The sequence below is a fragment of the Octodon degus genome, unplaced genomic scaffold (assembly GCF_000260255.1).
Source record: "Octodon degus isolate 3935 unplaced genomic scaffold, OctDeg1.0 scaffold00137, whole genome shotgun sequence".
In the NCBI taxonomy this organism is placed as follows: Eukaryota; Metazoa; Chordata; class Mammalia; order Rodentia; family Octodontidae; genus Octodon; species Octodon degus.
In genome coordinates, this window is record NW_004524713.1 from 6,144,109 (window position 1) to 6,160,966 (window position 16,858).

The 16,858-nt window shown below is 47.3% G+C and overlaps 1 protein-coding gene across 1 annotated transcript in view; it reads left to right on the top strand.

The window, feature by feature from the left end:
• The first annotated feature begins 7,517 nt into the window (after positions 1-7,517).
• Positions 7,518-16,858, top strand: part of Gsn (gelsolin) — a 52,299-nt gene continuing 42,958 nt past the window's right edge. Inside the window, exon 1 of the mRNA XM_023701585.1 lies at positions 7,518-7,605. The gene's annotated coding sequence lies outside the window, so the exon portion shown is untranslated. The remainder of the gene's footprint in view (positions 7,606-16,858) is intronic.

Here is a 16,858-nt window from a genome sequence, read left to right on the forward strand (position 1 = left end):
CTCTCTCTCTCTCTCTCTCTCTCAAATGAATAAAAAATTTAAAAAAAAAAATTAAAAAAAAAATATGGGCCCATTAAGGAGGGATCCTGGATTTAATGTTGCAGCTCATGAAGTAAAGAAAGATGGTAATAGTTTGTTTGGCAGGTTGACAGAAGTGTGGCTAAAAAGCTGGTCCACAGTGAATGAGTTAGACGTGCCTCATCTTCCAGTTTACAATTGATGAAGGGATTCAGAGGCTTAGAGAAATGGGGATGCTGGAGTGGATCTGTCATGTTAAGCTTAACCCTCCACACTGGGATGATCTCAAAAACACACCCTTCGCTAACACCTTGAGAAACAGATTTGAGTGGGGAGCACCAGCATCCCTGAAGAGTCCTGCCATTGCTTTTCTCTGCATGCTGGACCTTATGGTGGGGACTGCAGTTACTCAAATAGTAAATTTAAGGACAATGGGCTTGACTGGATCTCAGAATGGCAGGGGTCAAGTGGCAGCACTTAATCATCATGGACAGCAGAAGTGGAACAATGACCAGAATAATCTGACACACACAGACCTATGGTGTTGGCTGATTAGCCATGGTGTTCCCAAAAGTGAAATAGATAGGAAGCCTGCAAAATTTTTGCTAGATTTATATAATCAAAAGAATTTAAGGGCAAAAGAACAGAGACCTATTTCAGATCATGCGATAGATAATCATAGCCATTCAACCAGTTCCCATGGTTTGAGCCAGTTTATAGACCCAGAACCCCTTGAATGATGGGGAGGCCAGGTCTCCTTGGGGAAGGATCCTAAAGCCCCCAGAATTTGTACAGCCAGTCTTCCTCCTATCCTTCCCCAGAGGGACCTAAGGACTTTTGCCTGAGTGACTATACACTGGGGAAAGGGGAATGATTAGACATTTTATGGACTACTGGACACTGGTTCTGAACTGACACTGATTCTAGGGGATCCAAAACACCATAGAGGACCTCCAGTAAGAGTAGGGGCCTATGGAGGGCTGGTGATCAATGCAGTTTTAGCAAAGTTCCGACTCACAGTAGGTCCAATAGGCCCTCGACTCCATCCTGTAGTCATTTCCCCTGTTCCAGAATATATAATTGGCATAGATCTACTTAGTACTTGGCAGAATCCTTACATTGGTTCCCTAACCTGTCGTGTGAGGGCTATCATGGTTGGAAAGGCCAAATAGAAGCCCTTAGAGTTGCCCTTGCCTGGTAAAATAGTAAACCAAAAGCAGTATCACATTTTTAGAGGGATTGCAGAGATTAGTGCCACTATCAAGGACTTGAAGGGTGCAGGGGTGGGTCCCCACCACATCTCTGTTTAGTTCTCCCATTTGGCCTGTGCAGAAGACAGATGGGTCTTGGAAAATGACAATAGAGTACCAAAAACTGAATCAAGTGGTGACTCTAATTGCAGCTGTGTGCCAGATGTGGTTTCTTTGCTTGAGCAGATTAACACATCTCCTGGTAGTTGGTACGCAGCTGTTGATTTGGCAAATGCCTTCTTCTTCATACCTATTCATAAGGCCCATCAGAAGCAATAGGCCTTTCAGCTGGCAATGCCAGCAATATACCTTCACTGTCTTACTACAAGGGTATATTAAGTCTCTAGCCCTGTATCACAACTTAGTTCGTAGGGATCTTGATCACCTTTCTCTTCCTCAAGATATCACACTGGTCCACTACACTGATGATGTTATGATGACTGAGCCTAGTGAGCAAGAGGTGGCAACCACCTTGGATTTGTTAGTACAGCACTTGAAAGCCAGAGGATGGGAAATAAATCCCACAAAAATTCAAGGTCTTTCTACCTCAGTGAAGTTTCTAGGAGTCCAGTGGTGTGGAGCATACAGAGATATTCCATCTAAGACAAGTTGTTGTATCTGGCTCCCCTTATGACCAAAAAGAAGGCACAGTGCCTAGTAGGCTTATTTGGATTTTGGAAACATATTCCTCACTTAGGTATCTGACTCCAGCCCATTTACCAAGTGACTTGGAAAGCTGCTAATTTTGAGTTGGGCCCAGAACAGAAAAAACCCTGCGACAGGTCCAGGCTGCTGTTCAGGCTGCTCTGCACCTGGGACCATATGATCCAGCAGATCCAATGGTACTTGAAATGGCAATGCCAGGTAGGGATGCTGTTTGGAGTCTCTGGCAGGCTCCCATGGGTGAATTACAGTAGAGGCCTTTAGGATTTTGGAGCAAGGCTCTGCCATCATCTGCATATAACTACTCTTCTTTTGAGAAACAGCTCTTGGCCTGCTTAGTGGAAACTGAACACTTGACTATGGGACACCAGGTTACCATGAGACCTGAGTTGCCTATCATGGCCTGGGTATTATCTGATCCATCAAGTCATAAGGTTGGACATGCTCAGCAACAGTTCATCATTAAATGGAAGTGGTACATTCATGATAGAGCCATGGCAGGTCCAGAGGTTACAAGTAAATTATATGAAGAAGTTGCCCAGATACCTATGGTTCCTACACCTGCTGTATTGCTTTCTATTTCCCAGCATGCACCTATGGCATTGTGAGGTGTGCCATACAATCAGCTGGAGGAGGACAAGAAGACCAGGGCCTGGTTTACAGATGGCTCTGCACACTATGCAGGTACCACTCATAAGCTACAGTGTTATAGCACCTTTCTGGGACATCACTAAAGGACAGTGGTGAAGGGAAATCATCACAGAAGGCAGAACTGTGGGCAGTGTACTTGGAGAAAGAAATGGCCAGATGTGTGACTGTGTACTGACTCATGGGCTGTAGCTAATGGTCTTGTTGGATGGTCAGTAACTTGGAAGGAGCATGGTTGGAAAATTGGTGACAAAGATATTTGCAGAAGAGATTTGTGGATAGACATCTCCATATGGGCAAAGGATATAAAAATATTTGTTTCCCATGTGCACACTCACCAAAAGGTGACATTGGCAGAACTGGACTTTAATAATCAAATGGATAAGATAACCCATGCTGTGGATAGTGGTCAACCTCCTTCTTCAGCCATCCTTATCATTGCCCAGTGGGCCCATGAACAGAATGGCCATGGAGGAAGGGATGGAGGCTATGCATGGGCTCAGCAACATGGACTCCCACTCACCAAGGCTGATCTGGCTACAGCCACTGCTGAAGGCCCAATATGCCACCAACAGACACCAACACTGAGTCCCTGATATGGCACCATTGCCAGGGTAATCAACCTGCAAGCTGCTGGCAGGTTAATTATATTGGGCCACTTCCACATGGAAGGATCTATGCTTTGTCCTCACTGGCACAGACAAATATTCTGGATATGGATTTGCCTTTGCTTCACATAATGCTTCTGCCAAAACTACCATCCGTGGACTTACAGAATGCCTTATCCACCACCATGGAATTCCACACTGCATTGTCTCTGACCACAGAACACATTTTACAGCCAAAGAAGTGAAGCAATGGGCTCATGCTCATGGAATTCACTAGTCTTATCATGTTCCTTAGCATCCAGAAGCAGCTGGAATGATAGAAAGGTGGAATGGTCCTTTGAAGATGCAGTTACAGCAACTGCATCTGGTGGCAATAGTTGGCGGGGCTGGGGTAAGGTACTTCAAAAATCTGTATATGCTTCACGTCAGCATCCTCTGTATGGTACTGTGTCTCCCATAGCCAGGATTCATGGGTCCAGGAATCAAGGGGTAGGAATAGGAATGGTACCACTCACCATTACCCCTGGTGATCCACTAGCAAAGTTTTTGCTTGCTGTCCCCACAACCTTATATTCTGCTGACTAGAAGTTCTAGTTCCAGAGGGGAGAAGGCTTGTACTGGGAAGCACAGCAATGATACCACTGAACTGGAAGCTAAGATTCCCCCCTAGTCACTTTGGTCTCCTCATGCCTCTGAGGAAACAAGCTAAAAAGGGAGTCATAGTATTGTCAGGGGTGATTGACCCAGACTATCAAGGGGAAATTGGACTACTACTCCACAACGGAGGAAAGGAACAATATACATGGAGTACAAGAGATCCTTTGGGGTGCATCTTAATATTGCCATACCCTGTTATTAAAGTTAATGGGAAGGGCTGGCCAAATAGCTCAGTGGATTAAAGCACCTGCAAGCAGGTACAGTGACCAGGGTTTCAATCCCCAGGCCTGTCATGCTGGTTTCACCCCAGGGGCATGCTGAGACAGCAAATGAGACTGGGCATGGTGGCGCGCACCTGTAATCCCAGCTCTTGGGAGGCTGTAAACCGGAGAATCACTATGAGTCCAATATTGTAGTGAGACACTGAACACCCTGTAGACCCTTCCCTAAAAAAAAAATAAAATCAATGGGAAATTACAACAATCTAATACAGGCATAATGACAAATGGTCCAGAGCCTTCAGGAATGAAGGTATGGGTCACTCCACCAGGAAAAGAATCAAGACCCAAGGGAATACAGAATGGGTAGTTAAAAATACTAGGTACAAGCCTGTGATCAGCTGCAGAAGAGGATTATAATTGTACTATTTCATCCTTATATATGGTTCTGTTGTAATATGGGTAGATTTAGTACCAGTTCTTAAAGATTATTAAACCTGTGTTAATGTTAAAGCATAAGAAAATAATGTCCAAGCAAAGAAAACTTGCCTTCTATTTTGGTAGGGGTGTTAGTACATTGCCATTTGTATGCAGGATAGTTATAACAATGCTATGTGCAATTATATGCGTATTTCTATCTGGAGACTGGTTTAAAGAAATATGTCTAAGTTGCCAAGTTGCCAAGGGGTGGATTGAAGTGGTTGATACATTGTGTCAACTGCTAGATCACCTCTGCTGTGCCACACACTGGGCCTTGGGGGCCCTGCCCCACGGGATAGGGAGGGCCTGCCCTAGGGTATGGCAGGGCCCTCCCTAGGGGCCCACCTTAGGGAGGGCCTGCCCCATAGTGACTCAGCATGAAAAGGGTATATAAAGGTGTTGAGGAAGGATTTGGTGTTCCACTTCCTCGAAGGAACTTCAGTCTTCCCAGTCAGCTTGGAAATCATCTCCTGGCTTCCAGCGCAGGCTCCTCGGACTGCGGTTTGGGACCTTCAGCTTTCTGTCACAGATTCTTCAGCTTCAGCTTCACAGGCCTGTCAGCTGACTGACAGAGGCTTGCACAGAACACTGCAGTGAGCTCCAGACCTTGAATTGCATCCTTCAGTCTCCAGTGTGCAGACGCCCTCTGCACCCTTCCTCATCCAACTCTGTGGTTGACCATCGTAAGCCAATCTCGGAATTTCTTATGCATTTGTACATCTTGTGTTATATCCGCTCCTTGTATTATATCTGTTCCTTTAGTGAAACCCTGACTAATACAGACCCCTTACCAAGTACATTGTAAAAAGTTATAAGAAATTAACAAGGAAAAGAAAAAAATAAGCATTAATTGTTCCTTTCAATAGACCCACAGAAATCAGTAATACACCTGTCCAAGCTATGATATCTATCTTTTCTTTTCTTTCTTTTGTCCTTTTTGTCATCCAAGCTTTTCTTTCCCTTTGAACAGATTCTGTCTCTTTCATAGTATCTATGGTATCTTTCAGATTTTATTTACTCTGTCAAGTTGTCATACTAGCGAGACAATACAATGTTTGCCCATGCAGGTCTGATTTATTTCACTTATGAGTATAGTCTCTAGTTGCATCCATTTACCTATGAAACCCTTGAGATATATATATATATATATATATATAGATAGATAGATAGATAGATATAGATATATATATAGATATATATCTGAGTAACACTCTGTTGTGTAAAAATATCACCTTTTTTTTTTATCCATTCTTCAGTTGATGGGCATTTGGGTTGTTTCCAAGATTTAGCAATGACAAATTGCTCTGCTATATACATGGGTGCATATAAATTGCTGTGGTATGATGTTTTCAGTTGTTTTGGAAAAATATCCAGGAGGGGAATATCTGGGTTGAATAAGACCTACAATTCTAGGTTTTTGAGGAATCTTCACACTGATTTCCACAGTGGTTGTACCAGTCTACATTCCAACCAACAGTGGAAAAGAGTTCCTTTTTCCCCACAGCCCCTTCAGTATTGTTATTGGTTGACTTCTTGATGGCAGCCACTCTTTCTGGGGTGACATGGAATCTCAGAGTTGTTTTAGTTTGCATCTCTTGAATGACCAGTGATGCTGAACATTTTTTCATGTTATTTATTTGCCCTTTGTATTTTTTAATTGTGAAGTGTATATTCACCTCAGATGACCATTTTTGGATTGGTCTTTGAATTTTGGAGGGTTGATAGTTTTTAATTCTTTATAGGTTCTAGATAGAAATTCTTTGTTTGAGACTATAATTTTTTCCTCAATTCGTGGGTTTTCTTTTTACTCTCTTGGTGATTTCTTTTGACATGCAGAAGTTTTTTTTTTTTTTTTAAAGGTAAGATCCCAATTGTTGATTGTTTGAAGTATTTCCCATGCAATTTGGTTTTTGATCATAAACCTTCCACCTACCCCTATGTCTTTAAGATTTCTACTTACTTTCTCCTTTAGAAGATTTAGTGTTTCAGTTTTAATATTTAAATTCTTGATCCATTTTGACTGTAGTTTAGTGCATAGTGATAGACATGGGTCTAATTTTATACTTTGGCATGTGGAAAGCCAGTTTTTCCAGCACCATTTATTAAAGAGGCTATCTTTCTTCCAGTGAACATGTTTGGTTCTTGTCAAAGATAAGGTAGCTGAGTGTATTTATAGTTGTATCTGCATCTTCTAATCTGTTCCACTGATCCTCAGGTCTGTTTTTTTGCCAATACCATGCTGATTTTATCACAGTAGCACTGTAGTATAATGTGGAGTCAGGGAGATGTGCTGAGTCTTTCTCCCACCAGTTTGTCTCTGCTGCCTCAGAGACAGTTAACCATGCCCATTTTACATCTGAGGAAGCTGAGACACGACTATGTTAAGTGGGTGGCCCAGAGTGCTAGGATTGGCAGATGTCAAGGGTTGCAGCTCAGATGTCCGGTTCTAGAACCACTGTAGATAGGGATGACCTGGGCATCTGTTTCTTTATCTCCAATGCTGTTGGGAATGATTCTCTTTTATTCCCCACTGCTACTTACCTCCCCCACTTTCGTGGGAAGCCTAATTCACCTCTGAGGGCTTGGCTTCCTAAAGTCCCAGGCCTGGGCTAAATCTTCTTCCCCTGGCCCTAGCTGAGCATTGCGCGCTGCCCACTCTGCTGAGCTCTTTGGCGTTAGCTCAGCTCGGGGATCCTCTGGGTCTGCTTCTCTCTTGCCCCCAGATCCCTTCAAATCTTCCCTACTTGCTCCAGGCCTCATTTCCTTCTGCGTAAATCTGGGAGCTAGATGCTTCCTGCGGAACGTAGCCTTGGAATGGGTAAAGCATCACACCACACACCGGATGAGCGCTACCACTGAGCGGTACCTACGGGGTCCAGCCCGGGTCGCCGCCCACCCCCCACGGCGCTCGCGGTCCTCTGTTCCGCCCGGAGCCCCGCCCCCCGAGGGCGGCTGCCTCTTGCGCCCCGCCCCCCTGTGCCCGCCCAGCACCCCGCCCCGCAGCCCGGAACAGCTGAGCGCAGCTGGACCCAGTAGCCGCCGTCGCCCGTGTTGCTGCAGCAGGTAGGTGAGGCGGGAGGCCAGGCCCAGCCTCGGGGGCTCTGTGGCTGCCCTAGCGCCTACTCTCCCTGCATCACGCCCGGTCCGGGCGCGCGCGCCTGGAGCTCGACCGGACGCGGGGGCTGGGGGTGGCATCGCTGGTGTAGGGCGTCCTCGCTCGCTTTGTGGGTCCTCCAGGGACCAGGGAGTGTGGTCCCGGTCGGGCAGTAGAGGAACGAAGCCAGGCTTCACCCTGAAGACCCTCGGTGCTGGACGCGCCCTCCCCCGCCGGTGGGGAATTGAGCCCGGGTCACCCTGGCCCTTGGGGTACCTGCCCCGGCCCGCAGGTGACAGCGGTCTAGGAGGAGGCTCCGCTGGGGACTCCGCGGCCGGCGCGGCGAATCCTTCGTTCCTGGGCAGCACCTTTGCCTGCTCTGCTCCCACCCTCTTCCTCCTTCTCCTTTCTGGGCCCAGGGCTGTTAAAAAGTTCTTCTGGCCCTGCTTGGAAATCTGCGTGTGTCTGTTACCTGTGGGTGTGTCCCCCCTCCCAGGTCTGGAGCGCCTGTCTGAGCACGGGAACTCCTGCTAGAGTTGGGGACAGTGGTTGGAAAGCCCTTCTCCCTAGGGCCCTGTCCCTGCTCGGGTCCACCTCCTTCAACCTGATTTTAGCTCCTACCCCCACCCATCCTCGCCGAGTACCCAGGAGGGAGTCTGGATCCCGGGAAATCTGGGGCCAGGCCGCGGGTGGGGAATCGTGGCTTTCTTTGTAGCTCTTCTGCCCAGACATGCACCCCCTTATCTTGCCTTCTCTCCCCCCACCCGCAGCTGAGATCTTCAGGACGCATACTTGCTGCCCGGGGGCGAGGGCGTCCAGTTGGAAAAGCAAGCGGGGCCTCCGGGAGGGGTCAGTCGCTTCTGTTTGGCCCGCGGGCCTATTGAAAGACTCAGTCCTGCACGTCCTGTTCTCGCAGGACCACATTTCTGACCAGGCCACTAGGACATCTTGCTGCTGTGCACCTTATCCTGACCATAGCTCCCTGGAGCCTTACCCCTGTCCCCATTTCACGATGAGAAAGCTCAAGGGCCCAGAGAGTGGCGCGCTGTTGGTCGCACCGCAGGGCAGAGGCAGGGCTAGGGCCCAGGTCCTGAGTGCTTTCTGGCGACTCCTCACTGCGGGGCTTCAGACTTTCTCGGATGCTTGTGATTCACTGCCCTTCCCCCATGCACTTGGGGGTGCTGGTGGGTGTTTCCCCGCGGACATTAAGGGAAAGAAGCTTGCAACAGAGGAGGAAAGGTGGGACAGAGGTGGTCCCACTCAGCTTCTTTGAAATTCCGCTTTTCTTTCTGGGGCCTCCCTATTTATAAATGTCATGGAGACTGTAAACAGCAAGGAAGCTTGGTTTGGCACTTGGGTGAGTTATGCAGCAGGATCAGAGGTTTCCCTGTGAACCAGTCAAAGGATTCGTGCAGCAGAATTTTCCATAGTCTTACTATGTACTGACACGGGAGCCCAGGAAGGCAGGGAGTTTGCCTGTCACGGCATTTCCTTCCCTCTCTTCTGGAGGCAGCACTCTTCCGGGACCGTGCTCTGTGCTAGCCTGTGAGGGGCCCAGGAGCCCCATGTGCTCAAGGTTCTCCCCATCTGTAGCAGCTGACACAACTGTGCCACACAGGGAGCTCCTACAGCCTGTAAGGGGTGACTAATTCTGTCTGGAAACGCCAGTCCTCAAAATTGAGTCATCCTTTACCAAAGAAAAGGATCAGAGGAAGAGCTAACATGAGTGCAGGCACAGCGTGTGCAAAGGCACTGGATCTTCCAAGCAGTGCGCATGACTCAGGTGGAGGGTCGGTGACAGTGGATGGGGGAGTGGGAACTGGACTGTGAACTAAGGGCTGGGACTTTAATTAGAGGATAGTGAGGAGCTGAGAGATTTTTTTTTTAAATATTTATTTATTTATTTATGCGTGTGTGTGCGTGTGTGTGTGTGTGTGTGGCCAGCTCAGCCCACCAGGGGGCGGGGCTGGCTGGCATGTGGTGCTGGGGGATTGAACCGTGGTCCCAGTGCTTTGCTAAGCTTGTTCTAAGTAGGTGCTTTAGACCACTGAGCCATCTCCCCAGCCCCTAGCTGAGAGATTTTTAACAAGAGCAGAAATAACAATTCTATGAATTTAGTGGGGATACATTGGAAAGGGCTGAACCAGAGGCAGGGTGGCTTGGAGGAGGCTGTTGCCTCCGAGGGAAAGAAAGGGCAGATCTTAGCCAGGTCAGTGCCTGCCAGAGTGGGTCAGGGTGGCAGATTCCAGGAGTCTAACCAGAGATCTCAGACAGAACCTGCCATAAATTCCATCTCAACATGGACTGGTTTATTATAGCTACTAAATTAAAATGCTGCCTTATTTTTAGTATTGCTATTTTTTTAAATTAGTGGGGTTTTTTTTTGTGTGTGTGGCTGGCTCAGCCCATCTTGGGGGAAGGGCTGCCGTGGCATGTGATGTTGGGGTCCCTGCACTTTGCTTAAGCTTGCCTGACCAGGCGCTTTACACTTCTGAGCTATCTTGTCGGCCCCCCTCAAATTAGTTTTAAGACAAAAAGTTGTTAACATTCAGGACTAGAGAAAATATGACAGTACCTTTGTTCCTCAAACCTCCTTGTTCCCCAGAGGTGACCACTGTTTGTCACACTGGCCTCTGGTTTTTCTCAAGAACCTTTTGCAGCTTGCCTCAGCTGTCAGAGTGTGCATATTTGTTTACCAGAGACCACTGTGTAGGAGAAGTTAAAAGCACTGACTTAGGAGTGGCCTACAGTCTTGGTTCTGGGTGAGCTTGTGTAAGTCCTACCTCTCAGCCTCAACTTCCTCATCTTTAAAATGGAAGCATTTTTACCTGCATGATAAGAAGAAGAGGAGGAGGAGAAAAAAGAAGAGGAGGAAGAGGAAGAAGAGAAGAAGCACAAGAAACAGCAGCAGCCACCTTTCAATGTGCCAGTACTGAATATGGAACATTAATTACCTCTTTGACTCCTTGTAGCCATTCCTCCGGGACAGATACTGTTATCCCCCTTTACAGATGAGGAAGTTGAGGCTTTTGCTGCATAACAGCCCCTCAGAGTGTAGCTAGAGATGATGATGTCAGGATTCCAGCAGCCTGACTTCAGAGCTGTAACTTTTAATTACTGCACCAGAGAGTCAGTCTCCCACAGGTTCCCCGCAGGCTTCATCATCAGAGCCAGTTGGAGCGCATTTGTTATGGCTGGTGGAGTTGGGGGGGGGACCCTGTGCAGAGCTTGGGAGGTCAGCACTGCAGCAGAGAGACGTAGAGGGGCCTCCTAGGGCTACCCTAAACTCCTGCTTCTCTTACCACAACATGGCCCCAGGTTCTAGGTCGTCTCTTGTCCTTGTCAGGATATCAGGCTCCTGGACCCAGGACTGGAGACAGGGTTATTGGGTGAGATGGGAACCCAGGCAGGACTGGCCCCCTACTTTTGCCCCCCTACTTGGAGCATGGGCTCAAGTGGAAACCCATCTGGGCAAGCCAGGAAAAGTGGGCCCCCCTCTCCCCCTAGTTATTTGCTCATGAAATGCAGACTGAAGCCCAGAAAAGTGGGTCCCAGGAGTTCTGCATTTTGGGGAGGTGGGAAAGAAAGAGGCCTGTGTTTAAGCAGCTGTGAGATGTTAAGTAAAAATAGCTCCTCCCTTTCAACTCAATGAACGTGTGTCGTATTTCAGCCTGATGTGGTTTGCGAAGTTGGAGACCACAGGCGGGCTCAGTTCCTGCTGCCCACAGGCTTCCCCTCCCCCGCCCCCTGCCGGCCGCCTGCTCGCCCCTGCCCTGCTGGGAACACATCAGTAATTTGAGGGTGGGACGGAGAAAAGCAGTGGGTGGGGCCGGCCAGGCAGGGCTGCGGGAAGCCTGGAATTGGGCCCTGGCTTTGCCACTGACAAAGTGCTGGGTGACTCGGGCCAACCATGCCTTTGTCTCGGTCCCTTCACCCATTCCAACCATGGGTGACCAGCGAAGGGCAGGCTTTCCCGGGTCTGCTGTTCTCCGAGTTGGAGGGCTTTGCTCAGTATGCGCGCCCAGCACCTGATGTCTGACAGCACAAAGGGGGGCCCAGCAGTCAGCACATCAGCTCAACTATTGTTCTTGAATTTGATCTTTTGGGCTAAATTGATGAAGACAGGAAGTGGAAGCCTAGCGTTCATTATATGTCCCATTCCTGTTATACAAGCAATACTAATATCAACGGCCATCCATGTGGGACGCTAATTGGATGTGTTCACCGTTTGTTTTCACAGTTTTATTTAATATTTTAACATCCGGATTAAGGAAGCGGTATTGACTACCTTTTACAGAGGCAGAAACTGAGGCTCCACCTAGAAAAACGAATTGACTTTATTTTTGAGCCTCAGCATAGACATAAGGTTGCCACTATGTATCCCATTTTATAGATAAGGAAACTGAGGCCCTGCACTGTGAGCAACCTTGCCCAAGAATACCTGGTAGCCACCTGAGCTATCAGGGTCCTCCTCAGGTCCCTTGGTTGTTCTGAGCCATTGGATGCTGCTGCAACTAAGGAATGAAAACAATTGTTTTTCTCCCTGCGCTTGAAAGTACCCCTGAAACCCAGTGCTCCAAGAGGGATCCAGAAAAGGTTTGAGCCAGGGAACTCTCGCAGGGAGTTTGAGCCAGGAGGACCATGCTAGTGTGAGCAGATTTATTTATTCTGCTGAGCTGGTTAAGCAAAGTAGTCTTGCTATTTTCTAGCCTCAACAAATAGACCATCTGGGCCAGGCCTATTTGTCTAGCAAAGGGTGTATATATACCAGCAAAGGGTGTATATTTCGTGTATGTGAGCCTTCAGGGTGGGACCTCAGGCCTTGAGGTCCCTGATGTAAGAGCTGTGGCTGGGTGGGGCTCCCAGTGGGCGCTCCATAAATATTGGTTCAGTCTGGTGGGGGGGGGGTTAAGTGGTGAGAATGGCCTATGGATTTTCCCCCTTTATTTTAGCCATCTTTCCCTCTCCTCATGATAGGAAATTTGGAAAGTAAAATAAAGGGGAAAAATAACTGCCTATCATTCTGCCAGACAGAGACAGTGACTGGTAATATTTAGGTCCATTTGCTTTTCTTTTTTTGGCAGAACTGGGGGTTGAACTCAGACCCTTGCGCTTGCCAGGGAAGCACTTATTCCACTGAGCCATCTCTCCGGCCACTAGGTGCATTTTTTTCCTGATATTTTCGGTGCATTTCAGTGTGATCACATTCATGGAATTATGCCCATATTGTATTTATAATTTTCTACAGTGCAATGATTTTACAATTAAGAACTCTTTATTTTTATTTATTTATTTTTGTATTGTAGGGAAGGGTCTACATGGTACTCAGGGTCTCACTACTAGATCGGACTCTAGTGATCTGCCTGTTTACAGCCTCCCAAGAGCTGGGATTACAGGCGCACACATGCCACCACGCCCAGTCCCAATTGCTGTCTCAGTGCACCCTGGAGGTGGGGGCGGGGGCAGGGGTAGGGCAGGCACAGCAGACCCGGGGTCCAACCACCAGTCCATTTAATCCACTGAGCTATTTGGCTTGCCCACATTTTAAAGTATACTTAAGTAGATAAATACATACTTATTCTATTTTTAGATCTTCTGTCCAAAAGATGAGGGAACTAAAAAGGTGAAATGATGCATTTTTATTTGTTAAAAAAAAAAAAAAAGTTTTACACTTTTGGTGTTGCATTGCTGTGAAAGGAACTTAGGATTTGCACATGCTAGGCAAGCGCTCCACTGCTCAACTCTACCCTGGTCCTACTTTTCAAATTATGAAAGTGACATATGCTGACTTAACTTTTTGTCACTTCGTTATTGCCTTTGGTGTGTATATGCCCCATTTATTTAGCAGTCCTCTATTATTAAACAGGCTGTTTGTAAATGACACTGCAATCAACATCCTGTGGCATAATTTTTTGTGCTCTTTCTTCATTGTTAGAAATAGGGTTCCTGGGTCAAAAACAATATATTCTGCTAACTTGCTCACAGAAAGCTCCTTATTCCTGCCAGCCATTCTTGAAGAGCTGGTTCCCAAAAGCCCAGCTGTCACTGGGGATATAGCTTGGTGGCACAGTGCCTGCCTGGCAAGAGGAAGGTCCTGAATTGGATTTCTGGCACCAAAACAAAACAACAAAAGTCCAGCTGTCCTGTTCCGAGACCATTTTCTTAAACCATCCTGCCTTGTTCATTCAGCCGGCAAATGCATTCGCACGGATCAGCAGCAGCAAAGGAAAAAGAGCTAAAGAGTCCAGGCTGAGGAGCAGAGAGCGCTTGGCTCTCCTTCCAATTTCTGCTTTGCGGGTTGCAGTAAGACCTTGAACAAATTGCCTCCCCGTCTTTTGGTTTCCCCATCAGTAAAGTTCCGATTTCAACACTCGCTCCATAGGAGGTTGCAAAGTGCCTTGCTTGGTGCCTGACAAATGCGTTCATTCAGATGCCAGAAATTTCTGTTCTTTCATTTGACTGAAAACTACCCTGGGGAGGTGAGCTGGGAGGGACGATCCTTCCCATTTTATGGAGCCACTGAGGGACCAGCCACAAACTCTCAGCTTCCTGGACATTAGGGCAGGAAGTGCAGTTTAGTTGAAGGAATCAGGCAGAAGGAGGCTCCCGCAGGTGGCTCGAGCCCTGTCCCCACCCCCTGCTCCCCAAGGTACAAAGCTCTTTGTCTCACAAAGCTCCTTCCAAGTTCCAGTGGTTGACCTCTTTCTTTCGTAGGGTGGGAGCTGCCTGCCTAGCTTTTTTAGTGGTCTTTTAAAAATACCATAGAATTCATGGTTACATAAAATTCAGTTTTTGTACATTGAAATGGTATTTTACATGAGCAAGGGCCTTATCCGGGAGCTCTTTAGAAATGTGGAAAGTCAGTGCTGCCCCTAGGGTTGCTGTATTTAGCAAGTTAAAAAAAAACAAAAAAACAACCCAGGGTGGTACTTAAATTAGAATTTCAGATTAGAAAAGTGAGTAAGTATTTAACATTAGTATCTTTCCTGTGATATTTAGGACATATTTCTACCAAAAAATTTTTATAGCGTATCTGAAATTCAAATTTAAGCTTATCTGGCCATCCTACCTACCCTGGGTCTGCTAAATCTGAATCTATGTGCAAATTTAAATGTGGGAAACACTGTCCTTGGGGCTTTGCCACAAAAGCCCTGGATGAGGCCTTTGTGTAAGGAATGCATCTGTAAAAGAAAGTGTGCGATATGTAAGTAAATTGATTGCTTACAGATCAGTCGGCTGTACCCATCTACATGCCGCTCCCTTAGATTTGCTGATGCCAGTGCCTGTCAGCTAAAAGGAAAGATTCTTGAGCTTGGCAAGGAGCCCTGGCCCCTTCCAGTCCTCAGTTTCCTCACCTGTAGAATGGACATATCTTGAGCATCCTGCCAGTGCTCTTGTCAGGTCATTCCTCAGCCTGCACATTTAGTCCTGAACCCCAGGGACTTTGGGGTGAGCCTCAGTGGAGGATGCCTCTCCTGTGTCTCCTTACAGCAGTTTCTAGGCCTGGCTTTTATGGCTGGACCTCAGAAATGGCCCTGCTCCACCCTGTCCCTCCTGATTCTGACACCGCAGGCTCAAGGTAGCAACTTGACATGCCAATCTAGCTCAAGAGTAACATTCCACCTCTTGGGAGATTTCGAAAGTACTCATCTAAAGCTAAATTGCTTCGGTTATTACTCAGTTTCAGCTTGGCCAGGGTCTTACCGCTGGTTTGCCTTGGCAACCTGGTTCTTCTCACTTCATGAGAAGGAGCTGGCACCCCCTCTTCGCACCTGAGACAGTCAAGGTCAGATAGAGGTCTTGGTCTGTCCCGCATGTACCCTGTATTGGAGTGCTGATGTGGTGACAGGTGCAGTTGTGAGCTCCGAACCCTTAACACCTTGACATCAGGAAAGTCATAAAGCCATCAAAATTTCATTCTACCTTCTCAAGAAAGGTTTGTTAACAGTGTTGTAGGTGAACATAAAGAATGTTCTAGAGCATCTCAGACTCGCTGGTTGCACATGTCCCCTGGCATTCAGTGAAAATGTAGATCCTGGTTCCGTGAGGCTGGGGTAGGGCCAGGCTGAAGGGATAAAGAGCCAGTAACAGGACCCTGTCTAGGGCCCAGGGTTTTTATTTTTTAAAGTTGTGTGGTGCTGGTGATCAAAGCCAAAGCCAGGCCCTTTTACGTGCTACTGTGCACTCCACCACCGAGCTCATCCCAACGCAGAGCCCAGATCCTCATTAATGTCCTGTCCTTTCTACACGTCATGTTTGCCTCCTTCTTTTTCCAGCACTGGGTCAGGCTTCCTATTTGGTCCACAGCTATGAGGATCTAGAATGTGAGCGATCCTTGAAATAGTTTACTGCCTTGTTGCACATGAGGTAGGGCTCTGTGAGGACTGTGACTCAGTAGGAAGCCATCTGAAAGGAGAGGAGCAGGCTGAAGGGCCAGGCGTTTGGCTTAAATATTTCTGCCAGAAGGTTTTATGCTTAAGGCCAAAAACTTTTACTCTCTGCATAGCTATGAATGTAAACTATACCCCCAGAGGGGTCCCAGTCTGTCTTTGTATGCCATGGAGCTAGGAACAGTCTGTCTCTCTGTCTGTCTCTCTCTCTCTCTCTCTCTCTCTCTCTCTCTCTCTCTCTCTCTCTTTCTCTTCTTCCTAACTTCCTTTTCCTCCCTTCCTTCTCCTTTTTAAAAATGTATTTAGTACAGGGTCTACAGGGTCTCGATATATAGATCAGACTCATAGTGTTTCTCCTGTTTTCAGCTCCCAAGTGATGAGATTGTAGGCTCCTACCACCATGCCCAGCCTCATTTGCTGTCTCAGCACACTGGGGAGTGGGGCACAGACAATTCTTCTTTTTTGAGACAGAGTTTTACTATGCAGTTTAGGCTGGGCTTGAACTTACTTTGTAGCCTAGGCTGGTTTCAAACCTGCAGCAATCCTGTATCAGGCTCCCAAGTGTTAGGATTATAGGTGTGCCCCACCATGCCTGGCTTAGGAACAGTATCTATCTATCTATCTATCTATCTATCTATTTTTTCAGGGATGAAACTCAGGACTTTGCACTTACCAGGCAGGCGCTTATGCCCCTGAGCTGTCTCCCTGGCCCTTTTTATATTTTAAAAAATAAGGAGAAGGGGCTGGGGAGATAGCTCAGGGGCATGAGCACCTGCCTGGTAAGCGCAAGGTTTCAAGTTCGATACTGGTACCACCAAAAAAAAAAAAAAAA